The 18,428-nt window shown below is 39.5% G+C and overlaps 1 protein-coding gene across 1 annotated transcript in view; it reads left to right on the top strand.

The window, feature by feature from the left end:
• Positions 1-1,187: 1,187 nt before the first annotated feature.
• LOC139708921 (cilia- and flagella-associated protein 206-like) overlaps positions 1,188-18,428 on the top strand; it is a gene marked incomplete at its 3' end in the record, with an annotated part of 117,420 nt that continues 100,179 nt past the window's right edge. Inside the window, exon 1 of the mRNA XM_071620885.1 lies at positions 1,188-1,288. The remainder of the gene's footprint in view (positions 1,289-18,428) is intronic.

Below are 18,428 nucleotides of genomic sequence, written 5' to 3'. Positions count from 1 at the left end.
GTTAGGTCGCGTTCATGATATTCTGCGTAAGAATAAATACAAGAAGTTTATTTATATGATACCATTTTATAGCCAAATTGTTAAATAATAATCGACATAAAAATATATTGCTACCTTAAAGGTATTAGCCCACATTTGCAAACCCACGAAAATCAAAACTGCATAAAATAGGTCCAATATGACTTCAAGTACAAGTTATAACAGTAACATACCTCACCTGTTGCTCTTTGTCTATAAACCATTCGACAAAATAGAGAAAATCATCGTTTTAAAATCAATTTTCAAACGGGGTCAACCCGACCCAAAATCGAATTACGAGCGCGGGCTAGCTGCGTACATGTAACTTACACATGTATCGCATATGCATGTAGTACGTACGTGGACCGGAGCTAGCGAGCGTTATACGCATGCATACGGTGCATTCTCATTTATTTTTATGAAAGTAATGGACTAATTGGAACGAAATTTTGCACAGGTGTTACTGCAATCATACCCAAACTCCATGCTAACTATGAGACCAATTGCTGCAGGTTTACAAAATGTGGGCTAATACCTTTAAACAAGTGGGACTGTTTCAAGTCGACAAAACGCGCAAAAACATGCACCTCTCCCTCGCACAGGTATTTGAAAAACAAAAAAAGTCTTCGTACTAAAAAAAGTGTGTGTGTGTGTGGGGGGGGGGGGCACCAAGCTTCACCAAGCCCCCGCCCCCCCCCCCCCACCCCACCCCCACCCCCACCAAGGCTGCGCCGGTCCGCTTATGGGCTTGTAATCGTGGTGATACTGATGGTGACTATCCGATCATCTCCCTCCCCCCCCCCCCCCCCCCCCACTCCTCAGTACGGATTTTACGCCGTTGCTATGTAACAATGTATTTTATAAGGTTTGACGAAATTAATGTGGATATCTCAAAACTTTTGGGCGTGTAAACTGTGCTGTTTTAAACATTCCCGGAAACATGATGTTTTATTTATTGCAAGAAAACCAACCAATTTGGGGATTTTGCAGAACCAGGAAGACGATCGCCCTCTGTAGTTTGTGATTCGCCATGTACTCGTTGCCATGCCATCGATCATCGCCCAAACTGAACTCCGGATTAAGTCATCATCTCTACACAGGATTTACACTGCCGTGGCCGTTATGTACCGTGCGTGCGCTACGATACCACGAGCACTGCGAAAAACGAGTTGGGTGGTTCACGAGACAAGCGGTCATTCCATTAGAACACTGCAAAGGAGAAAAGAAATCTATAGATCTAACTGTTAGACGTAACCCAACATCGCCGTCGGTGAGTAGGAAACAATCCTTAGGTTGATGATGAATACCTGAACGCGACTTATCTAACGTTATCTATCGACCGTTTTTTGTCGTATTGGTTTAGATCCTAGAACAGTCCCACATACCAAGAGATTTGTGGGAAGTGCATCATCGTCAGATCACATCTGATTTTAGTGATAGAGGTCTAGATCTAGATACGGAACGTTAATGTCGTTATTAGACGTTAGAGGACTAGGCAGTCATGTAGTCTATTCCGATCTCAACCATGTCAACATAGAGTCTAGATCTAGAAGAATTAACTTTAACTTCTCTGTTTACCGGTACCTGCGTTGAGGAGCAGCAGGCCAGGTAACCGCAGCAGCGACCCCATACGGACAAATACGTACCGTAAAGGGTGTAACAGCGCCCCGCGACGGGGTTACAGGCCAGGCAGAGGTTTTGAAGTTTGCCCCCTCCAGACTCATTTTGAGGTTTCCAGCATGTCTAACGTTAGAGGTCGAACAAATCGTTAGAATTAGAAAGAAACTGGTTGAGAACTGGTGCCGTGGATGCGTGGTGGTAATCTAAACAGTGATCTACATGTACTTCATTCAAAGTTCTGGAGCTAGTGCCTAGTGCAGTGTACTTTTGCACCTGTTTGTCAAATGGTCTCCAAACATGCGCAAACTCACCCTTGTTCAGTAACCTAAAATAGATCTACTTGCATCTGAGTCTCCAAAGTTGAATAGACATCAAGTATTATCACTTTAGTATTTCTACAAGTACGTGGTATCGGAAAATCGTTGACGTTTGAAAATCGTTGGAAAATCTTGATCGCTTGAAATGCTGCTCTGTAGTGTACACAAGCACACTGCGAATACGTTCAGCGCATGCACTATTAAGGGTCGATCATTGATTTGATCTGAATGTAGCAACATGGGCTTTTTCTATGGTGTCATTGAAAAGCTGAAATTTGTTTTTCTCTTTTCCTCGGCCAAGTCTTGCATTAGCAGTTGTAGCTTAGCGGTTGAGCATGTGCGCAAGACCTACTCCAGACCTACATGCAACCAGAGGCCATGATCAACAGTTTAGACAGCAACACTGTAGAATCATCATTTTCCAACACAACTTCTTCCCAAGTGTTGTCCGCATGTGGAATGCCCTACCTTCAACAGTGGTTGCTGCTCCGTCTCTCAAGTTATTCCGGAGCCGCCTGACACCACTCACCCTCTGTAAAGACAGCCAAAGGGAGTTATTTTTACTCACACGGTAGCTTAGTTATTCATTTTTGTTTGTCCCAAATTGCACCCAAAATGCACTCTTATTTTGCGTGTTTCCGTGACTGCGCTTTTGCCTGCAAGTACGACAATACTCTTATCAGAGGGATGTACTCATCGGAAGAAGAAGAAGAAGAAGAAGAAGTGTGTCCTGCCACTCAGGCCTATAGTATAATTATCTTTCTCTTTCTATCTTTTCTTTTTTCATTTGCAGGTTGAATCTACTACATTTCCCTTTCCTTCCTATCAATCATTTCTTTGTGGTTTTCCTCTTGTCTAACTTTCTCAATTTCCTATTTAACTGTACTTTCTGCCTAATTGTTCCTTGTTTCCTTCATAGGTTGTTTTTCCCTCCAACTACAAGGGTCTTTCCTTTCTACCCTCTCCAATATCTTTTTCGTATGTGTCGTTCTAATGAATCCTTTTCTTCATTTCCTTTTTAACCTGTATATTCTTTCTTTCCTTCCTTCATCTTTGGTTTCATCCAGTTTTTATTCATCTCTCTCATTCTATAATTCTACCTAGTGCTTTTCTGTTTTCAATCTATATTTTTTTCTTTGCTTCCTCTTTTTAGCTCACCTGAGCCAAAGGCTCAAGTGAGCTATTGCGATCGCCCTTCGTCCGGCGTCCGTCGTGCGTCGTGCGTCGTGCGTCGTCCGTCGTCCGTCGTCCGTCGTCCGTCGTCCGTCGTGCGTCGTCCGTCGTGCGTCGTGCGTAAACTTTTTACATTTTCATCTTCTTCTTGAAAACCCCAAGACCGATTTTCATCAAACTTGGCAGGTAGCATGCCTAGGGGGTTAGGAACTCAATTTGTTAAAATGGGCACCATGACCCACCCAGGGGGCCCCCAGGGGGGCCCAAACCCCCCAAAATTAAGGAATCTTTAAAAATCTTCTTCTCTAGAACCAGAAGTGATAGAGCTAAGTTAATACTATGAGTTAGTTCATTGATGACTGTAGTTTCAAGTTTGTTCATGGCAGAATCAGGGATGCCCCCCTTGGGACCCAGGGGAGGGGGGTGGGGAGGGGTTCTAATGGGGCCTAAATTGTACATTTTCGTCTTCTTCTTGAGAACCCCATGACCCATTTTCACCAAACTTGGCAGGTAGCATCCCTAGGGGGTTAGGAACTCAATTTGTTAAAATGGGCACCATGCCCCACCCAGGGGGCCCCCAGGGGACCCCCAGGGGGCCCAAATCCCCCAAAATTAAGGAATCTTTAAAAATCTTCTTCTCTAGAACCAGAAGTGATGGAGCTAAGTTAATACTATGAGTTAGTACATTGATGACTGCAGTTTCAAGTTTGTTCATGGCAGAATCAGGGGTGCCCCCCTTGGGACCCAGGGGAGGGAGGTGAGGAGGGGTCCTAATGGGGCCTAAATTGTACATTTTTATCTTCTTTTTTAGAACCCCATGACCCATTTTCACCAAACTTGGCAGGTAGCATCCCTAAGGGGTTAGGATCTCAATTTGTTAAAATGGGCACCATGTCCCACCCAGGGGGCCCCCAGGGGGGCCCAAACCCCCCAAATGAAGGAATCGTTAAAAATTTTCTCTAGAATCAGAAGTTATACAGCTAAGATAATACTATGAGTGAGTACATTAATGACTGTAGTTTCGAGTTTGTTCATAGGAGATCCAGGGGTGCCCCTCTTGGGGGCAGGGGGGGGGGGGGGGTTGGTTAGGAAGGTCCAAATGGGGGCCTGAATCGTACATTGTCATCTTCTTCCTGAAAACCTCATGATAGATTTTCGTCAAACTTGGCAGGTAGCATCCTTAGGGGGTCAGGATCTCAATTTATCAAAATGGGCACCATGCCCCACCCAGAGGGCCCCAGGGGGCCCCCAATTCCCCAAATTAAGGAATCTTTAAAAATTTGGGCCCTTATTGTACATTTTCATCTTCTACATGTACTTCAGAATGCCTGGTCAAATTTTGGTAGAGCTGTGAATAATTTAGATTAGTGACTGCGTGAAAGGTGAACTTGCGATACTCAGGTGAGCGCTAGACCCGCGGGTCTCTTGTTTTTTCAAACATATCCAATCCATCTCTCCCTTGCTTTCCTTGTTATGCAAGTTCCTCTTTCCTTCCATTATCTATTAGTGAACTCTCTGTTTTGTAAACCTTTTGTTTAATTTTTTCCAGGTTTTTTTTTAAAATATCACTTCTGTCATTTCCTTTTCCCCCTTTTCCTAGCCTTTTTGTAAAGCTTTATATTTTTAACCCTTATCTTATAACCACATTTTTCACAATCTTCTTTCATACACACACACACACACACACACCCTCACACCCTCACACCCTCACACCTACGTATGTGCGCACACACACATACAACACAAATAACCCCAATCCTCAATCAATCACAACCGCCACTCAGTACAAGCTGAGAGAAAGGTATTATCAGTTTAAAGATACCATGGAAGAACTTGCTCTGATCGCTATGAGATAGCTACATTCAGATCAATCACGGCGCTCGCTGCCGTTAACGTGTTTTGTACACCGTGCTGTAACTGTCTGCGATCGACATATTCCGACAAGTGTAAAAGTGTCAAAACGGTGAAAATTCCTTTTCTTCTGGACTTGAATCTCACTAGGATGCAAATATTCAAGGCTGTTGGTTGTTTAGAGTGAGTTTGTGCATGTTTGGAGATCATTTGACAAACAGGTACAAAAGTACACTAGTGCCCATTCTTCTTCTTTTTACGACACTGTACAGCCCTCTTTGCAGAGTATTGTTGGAAGTATTACAGCATACCAGTTTTGTGTCATAAATAAGCATATTTATGTGTATAGGAGACATCTGAATTTCAGCCCAAATCCGTCTTTCTCATCATCTGGAGCCCAAAAAAAAAAAAAAAAAAGCCCACAAACAGAATGGCCATCAAAAAGTAGGTTGACCACACAATCTTAAAGAAATTTGAGTCATTTTGGAGGAAAACTGCTCCAGTAAATCAAGATAAACTACATAACTCGAGTAAATCTTTGATAAAGAAAATCGAGTCAATGTTGATGGAACTACTTTCAACACAATAACGTCATTATAGCTGGTCATCCTTCTTGCTTCATCACTTTTTTGACACAAGTCATTCACGGTCAATCATACTTGATAAGACAGCACGTACACATATTGTCAAGAGCCAATTGTGCGCTCACCCGCCATGTACAGTACACTGTATAAATTTTACTAGTAAACATGTGCACGGTCTGCAGACTCAATACGCGCTACCGCTCTGTACCACTGTCACACAAGTACACTATTGTACACAACACACAAGAGTACTGCATTGAGTCAACATGGTGGGCTGTCAAGTGCACCGGCCAGTGTGTAAGCTAGCTCTAGCACAAGCAATTAGTTAAGTGATTTTTATTCCAGTCTCACCTACATATTTCTATTGTTTTCTTGTTACGGACTACAGACTACCCTCAGCTCCTAGAAATGTGAGTATACATCGTAAATTTGGGTAAATTCTAGCACCTAGTCTTGACTAGGATCGTAAGGCTCTGGAACTACATAATTGTCAATATCAGGGGACACCCCTGAGAACAATGTTTGAATACCACTCTCTCACCGCACAGATCAAAGAAAAACACATGTAAACGAATTATGCAATCGTCGACAGCCGAATCACGGACCAAATTGCAAATCGGATTAATAATTTTGATCGTTGCTATCCTGCTTATCGGCAAGCCGTAATTACACACTTTTAGAGCGAATGATTAGCCATGATTAGGTGCCAGTATTCTGTAATTTACTGTACAGCCCTCTTTGCAGAGTATTGTCATACATTGTCACTGGTGAGGTCGCGAACCACAGCACAAGAAAACATGACATTGGGTGCAGTAACACTAACTAAACTAGGTGCAAGTAAAAAGCATCTCCACTGAAGAGTTAACAAAGGATGAGTGGTGCTAGGCGGCTCTGGAAAGAGTCGATCGACAGAGCCAAAACTGCTGTCTTAGGTAAAGCATTCCAAAGGCAGATGACACTAGGAAAGAACTGTGCTGATAGGAGAGGATTCTTCGGTGTTGTTGTTTGAACTGGAGATGATGTCCTCTGGTTTGGTTGGAAGAAGAGTACAAGAAAGATGGTGCAGCTGGAATGGCGATATATCCATGGACAATTTTATACAGCAAGGTAACCTTGCTGTAGGTTCATCGTTCATGAAGAGACTGCCATTGTAGATCTTTTAGCATTTGTGTCACACTGCTCTGTTGGTTATAATCAGCCTTCACAAATCTGGCAGCACGCCTCTGGACCATTTCGATACTGGAGGTGAGATCGTTGGTGCGAGGGTCCCGAACTAAAGAAGAGTATTCAACAATAGGACAGACAAAGGTCTTATAAGCATGCTCCTTTATGCTGGGAGGGCATTTCCTTATCTTAGATTTCGTTGAAGGAAGCCAAGTGTGGTGTTACTCCTCTTGCAGATGGAGTGGACATGAGGTTTCCAGCTGAAGTTTCGCTGAAGGGTGACTCCAAGGTACTTCGCCTCATCAAGAGTGTAGAGAATCGTCCCATGGATGGAATAAGGGGTAGCTACAATGATGAGTTTTCTCTTGTTTGAGATCCTCAGCACCTCACACTTATAGGGGATGGCTAGTAACTGATCAGTGGGAATCAGTGGGAATGCTGGGGGATGATTGTTCCAATCCTTGTGGGATTCATTTAAGAGTACGTTATACCGGGTGTCCCAAAAAAAGCGGAAGAGTGGATTTTCAGTACCTTGTGTTCTAAAAGTGATATATTTTTTGACATCATTAGAAAGAGCATCTTCTGCAAAAGAGAATGATATCAAAATCACTAAATTTGGTTCTGTACTTTTGAATTCTACGCCAATTTCTGTAAATGCAGTCATTTTCGAATTTTTTGCGACGTATGAGATAATAATTTGGGTGCAACACGCGTTCCATACGGTGAATTGTGTAAGCTCGTTGATCCATGTCAAGAAAAGATGCAGCTTTCACATTGGGCGCGCACACATACACAAAGACACACAGACACACACACACTGTTTTTTTCCTGGCCCGCGCCCAATGTGAAAGCTGTATCTTTTGTTGACACGGATCACCAAGCTTGCACAATATCCACCGTATGGGTCGCATGTGGCGCCCAAATTATTATCTCATAAGTCGCAAAAATCTGGCGAAATTTGAAAATGATTGCATTTACAGAAATTGGTGTAAAATAAAAAGTACTCAACCAAATTTAATGATTTTGGTATCATTGTCTTCTGCGAAAGATGCTCTTTCTAATGATGTCAAAAAATATATCACTTTTAAAACGTAAAGTACTGAAAATTCACCGTTCCACTTTTTTGGGGACACCCAGTATATCTATTGTTGTGTGAAAATTATTTGCTTCAGAATGGTCTCATATTCAAGTAATATGCAGTTTAATGTTTCCAGGTTAGCATGCCTGTGCAGTGACGGGCGATCGTTAACGATCGCCCCGACACAGTTACTAGCCATCCCCTTTATTGACATTGAAGGACATGAGCCATTTCCTCTCCCATTCCTGGACATTCGCAAGATCCCTATGAAGGGACTCAATGTCATCGTTGTAGAATTGATTGTTCTGTATGAGAGAGCATCATCAGCATACAGTTGAATGGATGAGGAAACGCAATCGATGTGCACAGTTGAGGTCATTGATATAGATCAAAAACAGGAGCGGGCCCAGGACGATACCCTGTGGCACACCTTACATTGTATGACGTTGGTGATATTGCTCTTCTTTCCCTCAAGAAGGACTTGTTGGGTTTGCCTTTGGAGGAAATCTCGAATCCAAGAGAGTAGCTGATATCTCACTATATAGTGCTTCAGCTTGAGAAGAAGACGCTCATAGGGTACCCGATCGAAAGCTTTTGAAAAATCAAGGAGGGTGATGTCGATCTGCTGTTTGTCTTGGAGTCCTGTTGCAAGGTTGTTTACTGTTACGAGGAGCTGAGACTCACAAGATCGAAGCCGAACTGGCAGTCTTCTGACAGATTATGTGTGTCAAGGTGATGCATGATCTGACTGTGTATGATATATTATATGCTCTGCGATCTTACAGACGATAGAAATTAGGGAGTTGGGCAGCTAACTTGTAGTAACATTGATTAACTCACGAGACCACATTTTACAGAATCTTAAAAGAATCTTAGAATCTTAGAATAAGATTCTAGATCTAGATCTTGTCTATTTAAACTAGCCAGATTCTAGATCAGGCACTATTACTAACGTCACCTCCCATCAATATGTAACCATTACCATATGAAATCGCCACTTGTTCATGCACCCGTCACTGTTCCTCCCTCCCTTGCTTTATGTGTTTGACTCTTTCTTTTTTTTTTTTACGTCGAGCGAAAAAAAAAAAAAAAATATGTCCTTCTGTTAAAGTGAAAAAATGTCTGTGTGTGTGAAGAACTTTTTGTACAAATGTGCTCCAATTCAGTAAAGGAGTCTATATGTTAGACATACACATTGGGTCTACTCTGTACAACATAAGTCCGGGAAATCCACTCATGGGGGGGCCTCTTGCTCATAGGGTACTCTCATGAGCACTTCCAGGTCCTCATGAGGCTTTCGATCCGAGATGCTCGATCATGAGACCTGCTGTTCACTTCTCATCCATCTCACATATAAGATATAGATAGTCACAAGTTCGCACAGTGATTTTTTGTTATACACACATGTCCACTTCAATGATGAAAAGAAGACAAAATTCTGTCTTTGCTGATTGACAAAAATTGAGTTTTAATCAACTGATGTTCAGTGACCCAATGAAGCACAGGCGCCAGCAAAACCTACTGGCATCCGTGAGCAAACTGCTCAATGCAGGGCTGCCTCAGCTATCAGCCTGATGCGACTCAAAAATTTCCCTGTTTTTATGCCTCCACCATGAAGTGGTGCCGGAGGCATTATGTTTTCGGGTTGTCCATCCTTCCTGTCCGTCCGTCCTTCCATCTGTCCGTAATGGATTTTGTGGACAGCGTAACTAAAAAGACTTTTGAGCTATCCTAATGGAACTTGGCATGTGTGTGCATTAGGGGGTAAAGTTGTGCCTCTCAACTTTTGGGTGCACATGCTCACGGTCAAAGGTCAAGGTCAAATGCTCAAAATTTCACTATTTCCCCCATATCTATGCAATGCCTAAAGATATTTTCTTGAAACTTAGTGCATACATGTATTACCCAATTAAGATTATCTGGTGAAAGTTTGGGATCATGAGGTCAAAGGTCAAAAGGTCAAGTAAAATATTAAAATTTCACTTTTTTCTCCATATCTTGGAAATGGTTCAAGGTATCTTCATGGAACATAGTATATATGTATGTGCTGGCTGTGATTATCTAGGGAATTTTGGGTTCATGGGGTCAAAGGTCAGGAGTCAAAGGTCAAGGGCAACACTTCAAAATTTTACTACTGTACTAATTTCCCTCATATTTATGCACTGCCTGCAGGATTTTTTTTTTAACTTGGTGTATGCATGTATAACCCAATAGAAATTCTCTGGGAAGGTGGTTTTTTTTTTTCAAAAAAGCTCAAAGGTCAAAAGGTCAGAGATCAAGTGAAAGTGCTGAACTTTACTTCTTCCTCCATATCTCGGAAGTGGCTCAAGTTATCTTGAAACTTGGTACATATTTATGCATGTTCTGCCTGACAGTAATTCTCTAAAATGAATTTTAGGGTCAAAGGCCATATGAAAATGGTAGCAATTTACCATTCAATACAGAAATTGCACTTTTTCTCTGTACCTTGAAAATTACTCAATGCATAAACTTTAATATGAAAGCGTCAAAGTCAAGCAAAAGTCCTAAAATCCCCAAATACATTGCTCTCCCTTTCATCCAATTAAACCTAAGTCAAGGAAGGTGAACATTCAACACATTTGTGTCAAACATATCATTTTGATATATTGCCAATTTTGTGAAAATATAATCACACATTGTCCACATGTGATTTGCGTCAATCCTTTTGGCGAGTCACTTGATAGTATAGATCGGAAATTATTTTTGCTACTCATTGATCCACGGAAAATATGCATGTTTATGTGAATGTGGTTAATCATATTGTGCATGTTTAATAAGATTACTCAATCTTTTAACCGCATAAGATTAGTTGTTTTTGTTTTCTTTTGTGGTTACCCACGCGTATTCCGGCCATGTAAAGCTGAGTGATCCTGAGTAATTTAATCCCTAATATGCCTTTTGGCCGTCATTTCCAGCCCCTTAATCTGTCCCATAGTTTTGTTTTTTTCTTACACCTTATTCCGTCTTATACATTTTCTTTCTTACACTTTATTTACAATACGTATGAAATTCAAGGGCTCCTTAACCCTATTAAGCCCAAGCTATTTTGAACCCTCGCAGGCCCAAGGGGGGCACATTGTGCCCCCCCCCCTATATAACTTTTTTATTATTTGATGTATCATCGTCATATTTGGCACATGGGTAGAATAACTCATACTCTACATGACCGTCCATTTGAATTTTCTCAAGGTCACCCATGGAGGGCGCTATATGCCAAAATATAAAGAAATACATAGGAAATATGCCAAAAACATGATTTTTCTGTATTATTTCTTTATCCCCATTATATATGTCTTATCATAGACCAATCATTTTCATATTTGCCACAAATGATAAGCAAATGAAATTGTATTATTTGTTATGGTTGAAATTTCTCAAGGGCACCACATGGGGGCGCTATTCATATCAACAAAAAGAAGTACATTATGAGACCTGAGATGAAATGTTTGGGATGGGTACATGGAGTTATGACATTTCATATTTGCATAATAGTGGAATTTTGAGATTGCATATTGATAATATGATAAACTAATGATATTAGAGGCATAACTTGGGTGAAAGAATCAAAATAACACAAAATAGAACGGCAATCTTTAGAAAATATCATTGCTGTTAATTATCTCTATTATATCTATTGTTTTATGCCTTTGTCACATAAATAACAAAGGAAATAATAAGAAAAACTTTCCAGGACCATAATTACTTCAAATTTTGCTCCTTCAATACATTTCAGCCAAGAAACACCCATTTCATACACTGTAATGCCGTTAAATGAAATGGGAACAGAAAAAATATGCAAAATCTGACTGACATGGTTGTCTGTTTATGGTTGCCATGGCAACCAGCAACATCAAATATGGCTAAACTATACATCAAAATGTTTGCAATAAGATTTTAGGAAAAGTCACCAAATTTGGTTGAAATCGGATAAAGGGCTACGGAGTGGCAAATGAAAATCTGGTAGAGGGGGCACAATGTGCCCCCCCCTTGGGCTTTATAGGGTTAACCAGTGGAGAGAGGAGCTCCCTCTTCCCTGATTCTCTGTTATACATACCATTCTAGTTGCCAATACGTAAAATGAAAATAATCAGTGAATTTTTAAATTGGCAACACTTGTGTCGGGTAGAGACATCCCCTGCTATTCATAAGAATCACTTATTTTTCGTTAAATTCTGTTTCTTTACCGAAATATTCACATGTACATGCATAAACTCTGATTTCGAAAATTGCTTACATCACCGCTCATTTTGACAGTTTCGTAGATCTGATGAGATAGCCATGGCCAATTCCTTCTCCTTCTTTACATGGTATTTTGGAGGGTTTTCCTTTTATTGAATGTTAAATATTCAGTGTATTTCACTGTTTGATCTAAAATCGTTTACATTGAAATACATGATAGTGTACTAGTGTGTTATATTCTTCCCTTTACATTTTGTAACCGTATGATAATTGGAGGCGACCCTATAGGGTACAATGGGAATCATCCTGTACCAACGTCTCCTACATGTATATCATTGAGTTGGTAATGGCATATTCACTTTTGTAAACATAAGTTATGTATGTTTGTTAATTGTTCCAGCCGAAGGGACGTTCTGCGACCCACCACATGCCTCACAAACATGGTCCCCTTTCAGCCCATAACATATACATGTACGTTTTCATTTATGACCGAAAATATCAATTTTTGTAGTTGTTGTTCTTGTTTTTTAACTATTGAAACTAGATCAAAGTATTCTATGCATGCCTCTGTCATGCCTCACCGAGGTTTCCATGATTACCGGTGGCCTGCATGAGGTTGCCCCAAATGCAGAATTCTGTTTATTGTTATAATGTGTTGTTGTACGTCGGGTTGACTGGGTGACTTGTTGCGGAGGGTGGGGGGGGGGTGATCCATGGGTTCATTGACTTGACGTCGATGCTAGACCATAGTGTACTTACATTGATTTCTCATTGCAATTTTGATTTAAGTTTCAAACTTTACTCTTAAAATCTCTAAAGATTCTCTCTCTTCCTCTCTCTCTCTCTCTCTCTCCCCCTCTCTCTTTACCAACCGCGGGTTTTGCCGGTATTCAGTGGTAAAATTTACGAGAAACTTTGCTGTTCATGTCACTCTCATTACCGAAATCGTGATATTGTACTCAGTTCAGTTATAAAGTTTACGTTTATTTTTTAAAGTTAATGTTAGAACCGATAAATTCAGAGCTGGTTTATTGCCGTTTTGATTCTATGTTGCTTTGCGTAAGGCAGATAGTTACGGTCGATTATTACTCTTCAATACTTTTTTTTTCTTTCTTGTGTTTTTGTGTGTCTATGCTCTGCAGTCCTGCAGATCATGTCAGTAATTTTGTTTCAGTCACTCCTCTATGGTCAGTTACAGCACGTCACGCACCGATGCACCTCATCGTATACATCCCGTGTATACGATGTGCACTGCACTTCCCGTTGCACCATGATAGGCCATTATTGCGTAATGTCACTCATTGTAAATGGATTTTGATTTTGGAATAGATGACCAACAGCTAGTCAACCACACAAGCCAGTATTTCACTATTCAATGAATTCAACAGTCAGTTTTTTGTCCCCGCCGAACGAGTTCGAGCAGGGGACTATGAAACGGGCTCCGTACGTGTGTGTGTCCGTCCGTCCGTGCGTGCGTCCGTGTGTGCGTCCGTGTGTGATCAAAATGTTCAATTTGCTACTTCTCTGTCATTTATGAGCCAATTTGATTCTGTTTGCTTTATATGATAGCACTACATGAGAGCTTTAAAACTTGTACACAGAATTTCAGTTGTGACCTTTGACCTTGACCTTTGACCTATATTGTACATTTTGCTACAAAATGCTACTCCTTCGCCATTTCTAACCCGATTTCGATTCCGTTTGCTTTATATGATGGCACTAGGTGAGGGCTTCAAAACTTCTACACAGAATTTTGACCTTTGTCTTCTTTGACCTTTGACCTTGATTTTTGACCTATATTGTACATTGGCTACAAAATGCTACTCCTTCGCCATTTCTAACCCAATTTCGATTCCGTTTGCTTTATGTGATGGCACTAGGTGAGGGCTTCAAAACTTCTACACAGAATTTTGACCTTTGACTTCTTTGACCTTTGACCTTGATTTTTTACCTATATTGCACATTTTGTTACAAAATGCTACTTCCGGCGGGGACATATATTACGCACCGCGTAATTTCTACTTTTCCTTGTTTTTCAATATTAAAGGCAAATCAGATTTGTGCTAATTTCAGTTTAATTCACCTTAATTCAAGAAGCTTAACTAAAAATGTTGATACGTTTGAACTATTTTTAAGTTCCCTCAATGATTTTCCATTCTCCGTTATAGGAGTCACCGAAACATGGTTGCACACCAATTCCCCGGACCTATTTGGCATTGAAAATTATAATTTTATTCGTAATGACAGAAAGCATGGCATAGGAGGTGGGGTTGCCATGTACGTTAATAATCAAATTAGATTTAAAATTCGAACTGATTTGGGTATTCAGGGAGCAGAAAGTTTATTTATTGTCCCCGCCGAACGAGTTCGAGCAGGGGACTATGAAACGGGCTCCGTACGTGTGTGTGTCCGTCCGTGTGTCCGTGTGTCCGTGTGTCCGTGTGTCCGTGTGTCCGTGTGTCCGTCCGTGTGTGCGTCCGTGTGTGATCAAAATGTTCAAAATGCTACTCCTTCGCCATTTCTAACCCGATTTTGATTCTGTTTGCTTTATATGATAGCACTACATGGGAGCTTTGAAACTTTTATACAGAATTTCAATTGTGACCTTTGACCTTGACCTTTGACCTATATTGTACATTTTGCTTCAAAATGCTACTCCTTCGCCATTTCTAACCCGATTTTGATTCCGTTTGCTTTATATGATGGCACTAGGTGAGGGCTTCAAAACTTCTACACAGAATTTTGACCTTTGACTTCTTTGACCTTTGACCTTGATTTTTGACCTATATTGTACATTTTGCTACAAAATGCTACTCCTTCGCCATTTGTAACCCGATTTCAATTCCGTTTGCTTTAAGTGATGGCACTAGGTGAGGGCTTCAAAACTTCTACACAGAATTTTGACCTTTGACTTCTTTGACCTTTGACCTTGATTTTTGACCTATATTGTACATTGGCTACAAAATGCTACTCCTTCGCCATTTCTAACCCGATTTTGATTCCGTTTGCTTTATGTGATGGCACTAGGTGAGGGCTTCAAAACTTCTACACAGAATTTTGACCTTTGACTTCTTTGACCTCTGACCTTGATTTTTGACCTATATTGTACATTTTGCTACAAAATGCTACTCCTTTGCCATTTGTAACCCGATTTCAATTCCGTTTGCTTTAAGTGAATTGTACATTTTGCTACTAAATGCTACTTCCGGCGGGGACATATATTACGCACCGCGTAATTTCTACTTTTCCTTGTTGAAATCTTAAATGATAATGAAAAAAATATTATAGTTGGTACCACTTACCGTCCTCCACAAAATGACGTTCAATCTTTTATTGACAACTTCGACCAATGTGCTAACGAACTTTTTGGAGAAAGAAAATCCATTTTTTTTGATGGGAGATTACAATATAGATTTATTACAACCCACCCATTTCCATGACATATTACTTTCCAACTCACTGCATCCCCACATCAATAAACCTACCAGAATAAATAACACCACCCATAGTAAAACATTAATAGATAATATACTGTCTAATGTTATAACTGAAACCTGTACGAACGGTATTCTTTATTCAGATTTATCTGATCATTTACCGATTTTTATGATTAACGATAAATCTGTAATAACTCCAATACGTCGCCAACCCAAACAATATTTGAAAATGTATCGAAATGAAACGCCACAAAATATTGATTCATTGAATCAAGATTTATTCGAAGAACAATGGAATGACGTCTTTGAACTCCAAGATGTTAATTCTTCCTACGAAATATTTTTACAAAAACTATTAGATTATTATGATAAATATATTCCTTTAACTCCCAAAGTAAATGGAAGGAAAAGAGCTCGGCAACCGTGGATTACTCAAGGTCTTATACATTCCATTCTTACTCGAAACCGTCTTTATAAAATATCTCTGAGGAAACCTACTCCTGAAAACGTGAAAAGGTATAAAACATATAGAAATAGATTAACTTCTTTGATTCGAGTTTCACGTAAATCATATATTTCAAATAAACTCGAATCTAATAAGGATGATAAAAATGCTCTTTGGCGGATTGTTAATGAAATACTCAAAAAGAAACCTACGGAATGTCCTGATAGCATTACCCATAATGATAAAGTTATTACTAATCCTGATCAAATTGCAAATATTTTTAACAATTTTTTTGTCAATGTTGGTCCTTCTTTAGTTGCATCTATTCCCATAAATGATATCAAAAATTATAAAGATTACTTACCTGAAAGTAATCAAAACTCTTTGTTTTTTACTCCAATAAATGAATCAGAAATTATTGATATTGTTCGATCTCTGAAATGTAGTAATTCCTGTGGGCCTGACAACTTAAGGGTGAATTTTTTGAAAAAAATAATTTACCCCTTAGCAGCCCCTCTCACCCATATACTTAATTTATCCTTACTTAACGGTGAGTTTCCAGACTCTTTTAAAATCGCCAAAGTTATCCCCATTTATAAAAGAGAAGATCCATCATTGGTGAAAAATTATAGACCCATCTCATTGTTACCTGCAATATCAAAAATTTTAGAAAAATTAGTTTGTAAGCGTCTCTCCTCGTTCATGATTGAAAATGAAATATTAAATGTGAATCAGTTTGGTTTTAGGAAAGGATTTTCTACCGATTATGCTATAATCAAATTTGTTGATAATATTATTGATGCGCTTATTAAAAAGGAGCACATAATTGGAGTTTTTATGGATCTTAGTAAAGCATTCGACGCTATTGATCATGACATTTTATATGAAAAATTACATAATTATGGCGTGAGAGGGATTACTTTGTCATGGTTTAGAAGTTATCTAAGTCATCGAAAACAATATGTTGCGTTTAAATCCAGTCATTCGTTCAATTTGAACGTGTCATGTGGTGTCCCTCAGGGATCTATCCTGGGGCCCCTACTTTTTTTGATTTATATTAATGATATCATTAATTCCTCTCCTCGTTTAAACTTCATTTTATTTGCAGACGACACCAATGTTTTTTATTCCCACAAGGATATTGTAACATTGGTTGATACATTTAACATGGAATTCAGTAATATTTCGAAATGGTTTAGAAGTAATAAGCTTTCATTGAATATTGATAAAACATGTTTTATACATTTTCATACGCTTCAATCCCAACCCACCCTTCCTCAAAGTATTTCTATTGATGATATAAACATTGCTGAGAAACATTCAACCAAGTTCCTGGGAGTGACCCTAGATAACAATCTAACTTTGAATACTCGTGTCCAGAATATTATAACAGCAATATCTAAAGCAACTGGTGTGTTAAGGAGAATAAAATACTTAATTAATGATCAAACTTTAATGATGTTATACAACACCTTATTTCTACCATATGTAATGTACTGTAATATTGTATGGGGCAACTGTAGCAAAACCAAATTGAACACAATTTTTCTTCTTCAGAAAAAGGCTCTTCGTATATATGCACACATTCAAATATTTTGGCTCACACTGATCCCATATTTTATCGCCTAAAAACTCTAAAGGCCCATGATATACATTCATACTTAACTGCTATATTTATGTATAAACACATTCGAAATTTATTACCATTTTTCCATAATGCCCTAGTAACTAATGATCATATTCACTCATACCCTACCCGTCGTTCCCATGATTTTCATTTAAGTAATCCAAAGCTTTTACTTGCTCAAAAGTCGATTAGACATCACGGTCCGGATACATGGAACACTCTTCCTGAGGAGTTGAAACAGTGTGCCTCCTTGTTTTCATTCAAAGCAAACTTAAAGAAGCATATTTTATCACAGTATACTTCAAGTACGAATTAAGCACGAATAATTTATACGACTTATGTTGGTCTCCCGATAGTAGCAACATCGTAAGTCATTCCCTCTTCCAGCAAACCAATTTTATAATTCCAAATCCCAGCCTATCTGCCCCTGTGCACTCTCAAGCACTCGCACGCACATTCACCACCATCACACATCAGAGTTTATTTTCCCCTGCTATCTTCGCAGCAGAATTTGTATTGTTTAGCAATTTACCTACCTACCTTTTCCTCGGGCCGGCCATCTTTTCAAGCAATGCTTACAATGGCGGCCCTCTGCTTTATCATTTCTTAAATATAATATTGTTATTGTAATCCCAGCTGCATAGACATGCATACTGTAATGTCATTAATTTCCTTTTATATCGTTGTTTATGCAAGTCAAACGACTCTGTTTCAAATATACTTTGTATGTTTCCCATGTTCACGATTATTCAATTTATGTATATATTGATTTGCAGAAAATAAAGTATCTATCAAACAAATGTACTACAGACCTATTAGGAGAATCATGCATTATGGCAGAGGCATACCAGTCGCCATAGCGACATTTCTAGTTTTTTTTTTTCTGTGACTCTCACCTCTCCACACACGAATCA

This window comes from Diadema antillarum, unplaced genomic scaffold (assembly GCF_040938485.1).
Source record: "Diadema antillarum isolate AM-2024a unplaced genomic scaffold, OU_Dant_1.0 seq00001389_RagTag, whole genome shotgun sequence".
Taxonomy (NCBI): Eukaryota; Metazoa; Echinodermata; class Echinoidea; order Diadematoida; family Diadematidae; genus Diadema; species Diadema antillarum.
This window is presented reverse-complemented; position numbering and strand designations above follow the sequence as displayed.